The following is a 4,857-nucleotide window of genomic DNA, read 5'->3' as shown; positions in this document are numbered from 1 at the left end:
TATTTTATTTGCTTTTAAAGTATTTACACATATAATCGTTTTTTTTAAAAAAAACATTCGTATTAAACTGCAGTGTTTTTTTTTTAATACGTGTTGTTAAATTTTCTTCTGTATCGGTATACTTTTAAATACGTCGAAGTAAATCGAGTTATCCATTTAAAATACAGTGGCTTTGTTGGTTTGTTTTTTTAAACAACACCATTGACACGCTTACTCGATAAGAATTAAATCTTTTCTATGCGCCATTTAGAAATCGAAAGAGTACTCAACCTTTGTCCACGAGATAATTGGACATTTGCCTACCTGCTCTACAGTTAGTTCTATATCCAGAAGAAGCTGATGTAAACCACAGGCGTATAGAAGCCATCTGGCTATCACAAGCAGACCCTTTCATACTCTGAGCAGTGATTTATGTGGCCCACCCGAAGTGTGGTCGTGTTTAACAAATCTCACTGCACTGCAGTTTCATTCAGACTGCTTTACGAATTGCCCAGTTGAAAATATGTTGTGTGTGTGTGTGTGTGTACCATAGGTCTAACAGTCGGAGAACGATAACATAATCGAAGCTATTTGCTGTGTGTTCAGTGTGCAATTCACACATGTGCGTGCGTGTGTGTGTATGTTCAAATAGCACTTTATGTAATCTGCATTGTAATCAACTATAACCCTTTACCCACTGAATATCCTATTAACTGCTTTTTATATGATTCCCTTAGGTGTCTACTTAGATCATTAGGTGTCATGCTTAACAAGCTTCTAAAAAGCCTGCCAAGGCTGATTTGGGGGAAATAGAGTGGGGAAGCATATTAGCGTTACACAGGCTTCAATACACAATAGTGTACAGTGCAAAACACACAAAATGATATTAAACAAGTAGGAAATTAGAAAGGTATTAGGAAAATATAGATGAAGCAAGTTGCACACTGATGTAAATGGCTCTCTTCGATCATGTTAATGTTCTGGTCTAGATTGGATTTGTGTAGTTTCAGTAGTAGAGTATATGGGTCAGCATTTTTAAGTTTTTTCTGGCTGGCAATAGGAAATATTTATTTATTCAAACCGTGACCTTGATTGGATTTGTATCTTGCATTTGCTGCCTATGAAGGCCAATATACTGCACTGGTTGAAGTGGGTGGTACCTAGCATTGATTTTGAGAAGGTTTTGATAGCAGATAGGGTCACCTCAAAAATAATTTCATTAATAATCTATTTAATAATTTGAGTGTGAATAGCTATTGATATATATATATATATATATATATATATATATATATATATATATATAATCATTATAATCTATTATATATATCTTAGTAGATGCCCTTATCCAGGGCAACTTACAATTGTTACAAGATATCACATTATACAGATATCACATTATTTTTTACATATAATTATCCATTTATACAATTGTTGTTTTTTACTGGAGCAATCTAGGTAAAGTACCTTGCTCAAGGGTACAGCAGCAGTGTCCCCAACCTAGGATTGAACCCACGACCCTCCAGTCAAGAGTCCAGAGCCTTAACCACTACTCCACACTACTGCCCGTAAGGGATGGGGAATAAAGTAGAGGAAACTGCAAGATTAATTTATACAATTCATGAGGTATGAGGAGAGGGGATTACAGAAATGTGTACCCCCCCCCCCCCCCTCCCCCAGACCTTTTACTCTAGTGTACTGCTAACCAGCAGGCTCCCTAGCATTAATCCCCAAGACTATGATCCTGGCAGCTCTCAGTGAATCCCACTGCCATTGGTTTAGGACAGGAGCGAAACTAAAGACAAGCATTCATTCAGGCTGACTGGAGATACTTGTGTCAGGGAGACATCCATCCAGCACCTGAGGTTCTCTGCACAGCAGCAGCAGTAGGCACATGCTGACACTGAACTGAATTTAATAAAGCTAACAGTCTGAAATAACCTGCATCTTTTATTTGTGATTTCTCTCGACTCAGGCAGAATGGTCCCTCTGATTATGATGATTTAAATAGTGAAACATGGCCTGCAGATTGCTTTAAATGATCAGCATAGTATCCAATTAAACAGTCTTAACTGTGGCGAATCTTAAACGCATCACATTGTGCTCGGTTGGGTTACCACGGGCTCTATCAACTATATCATACTCCCTGTTGTTTTCCGTATAATGCAACAGTCCTTGACCAACACACATTCTCTTTATTCTCTCTCTCGCTCTCTGGATTTCTCCAAGCATGAATTTCCTTCTGAGCTGCACTTGCTCCGAGGCCTCCAGAGAAATGTCAGACATCACTACCCCGCTGTCAGGGATGCAGGCACATTGTTTTCTGTATCGGTTATAATCAATAATTCATCATACACTTTAAGGGATTTAACAGAGAAGATTCCCTCTTCGCTACAGACGAATGAGAGAGGGGTCCCTGAACTTTGTTCACCTCGGAATGTTCAAAACTAAAGCTCCAAGCAGTTTCTGGATACTTTCCAATGACTGAAAGTAATCACTCCTCTCTTTTTCAGTATAAATACAGAACACCCTAGCAGTTTCGCAACATGAAGCAGTTTCACAATTATCAAACTGTATTCTATTGATAAAAACAGGCGTGAAAAAACATTCTTTAATAACACACGACTAAAAGCTTTGTGAATAGGGTACTTTATTCTCATACATTCCCGTGCAGGGTTTTATTACTAACTTGGAGTTTTCAGGGAAGGCTATGAGTGTGACTGAGTAGCCTTAAATGTCTGACAATGTGTGGTGTGCTTCTTTGATATTGTGAGCCCATGTGTCAGGATTATCCCCTTACTGATAAGTAGCCACAATGGGTTGAGAGAATTTTAATTGCATTATAATAAATTAATTGCATGCTTGCTTTTGTAATACATTAATTGCACACTTTCTTTTGTACCTAATCAGTCAGCTTAATATGCTTCCATCAGCCTTGGTGCGTTTAAGTATTACTAGTCATAGTGTTTAGTTTGTAAGGAAGGTTGAACGAATGAGTTCTAGTTAGATCGCGTCAAGGAGTCTTAAACTACAATAATCTCCAACAAATATACAATAGTTGGAAGATATACTTCAATCAGATACACATATAAGCTTTTTGTTTCCCATCACAAGCAATTAGCTTTGGGTGCCATTGCTTGGGGTGGGGTTTTCCATTGTTGTCCATTTATTGGCTCAGGTCCATATCAAATGTTTTAGATCTGTGCATATAGAACACTTGGTAAAGAACACTTGGACCATCATTAGAGAGGTTCAGCTGAGTTAGCTGGTGACAAAATACATGGTGAGATTGGTGGACAGCATTAAACCTTGCCGTATGGCCCATGAGCTGTGCCAGCTAACCAAAAGACACACTGTACAGGAATGCTAATTACCAGGCTCGTTCACCAATAGAAAGGGATTCAGCAGCAATTAGCCAGCTTAAACCACCATTTATCAGGGCTGCTAAATATATTCAGATCCTTTTTAACAACTTCCCCAGAAAGCCAGAGCTATTCCCAGAAGACAAACTGCGTGAAACAGCAGTACAACCAAGCAGACTCGCTGGCATGTTGTCTTAAGCCATCATAGGGCAGCATTGTGGAGTAGTGGTTAGGGCTCTGGACTCTGGACTGGAGGGTCGTGGGTTCAATCCCACGTGGGGGACACTGCTGCTGTACCCTTGAGCAAGGTACTTTACCTAGATTGCTCCAGTAAAAACCCAACTGTATAAATGGGTAATTGTATGTAAAAATAATGTTTAAAAAATAATGTAATTGTATATAATAATAATGTGATATCTTGTAACAATTGTAAGTCGCCCTGGATAAGGGCGTCTGCTAAGAAATAAATAATAATAATTATAAGAGTGAACCCTGAAGGCCTATTGATTTCTCATGATTAGTAAGTCAAACCATTTATTAAAAAGCCTGTAACTGGTTAAATAATCCTCGTTCACAAGAGTAGTCATTCAATAGCATCACATCAGAATTGTAATTACAAGTACACAGTCATGAAGATTTCCCACATAGGAGGTGTACATATTTTTTTTTTCAATTTTCAGTGAGCAAAACCGATAGTTTTGCTTCTGATTGTGCATGTTCAGTGGTGTGCTTTGATGGACAGAGTTGTCCATGTGTAGTTCACAGCTTTGCCACTCTGAAACAAACCCTATTGTCCGTATGACTTCATATGGAATTAAGTGAAGCCTTGTTGTAACTTGACTAATGTGAAGCTTGTGGTGAGAATATCACAGCTGTCCACATTTCCTGCACATAAGGCATTTGCTGGTTATTTGCTGTGTTGCTCACACAGCTACAATGGAGCCCCCATTTATCATACAGTACTCTGTAAGAAACGAAGAAGATGAACCTTTCATTGTAGGCAACAAAGCTCTTCTTTATGGCTCCACACTGACAGATCTTTCCTAAGGACATTTCAGAAATTTTGATTAACCCCCCTTCCCTTTGTTTCCTAGTGCTATGCATTTCTTTGTTTAATTTCTTTGCTTAATTTATTTGCGATCAAGATGACATATTTGAATGCCATTTCTGTTAGCTCAGGTAGAATTTAACACCAGCAGCACCACTAAATTATTTTCAATGAAGTTCATCGAGGATTGGCTAATAGGAATGCAATTAGGCCAGTTTGTTGTCTCCTGAGAAGCTGGGGATTAATCACTAAGTGCTGACAGCTGAGGTCCAGAGATAAGACATATGCTGGAATTATAAGAGGAAATTAGCTTTAAAAGAAAGGTCTCAAGTGGAAAGCTTTGATGTCTTGACAAAAAGGGCAATAAATGTTAATGGGACAAAATGTGGCATTAAAACTAATTGCAGGTTTAAAAAAAAAAAAAGAAGAAAAACATCCACCGAAAGCTGAAAGGCTCCCTTACTATTG

The sequence above is a fragment of the Acipenser ruthenus genome, chromosome 23 (assembly GCF_902713425.1).
Source record: "Acipenser ruthenus chromosome 23, fAciRut3.2 maternal haplotype, whole genome shotgun sequence".
Classification (NCBI taxonomy): Eukaryota; Metazoa; Chordata; class Actinopteri; order Acipenseriformes; family Acipenseridae; genus Acipenser; species Acipenser ruthenus.
The sequence above is the reverse complement of the archived record's forward strand: the minus strand, read 5'-3'. Positions refer to the sequence as shown.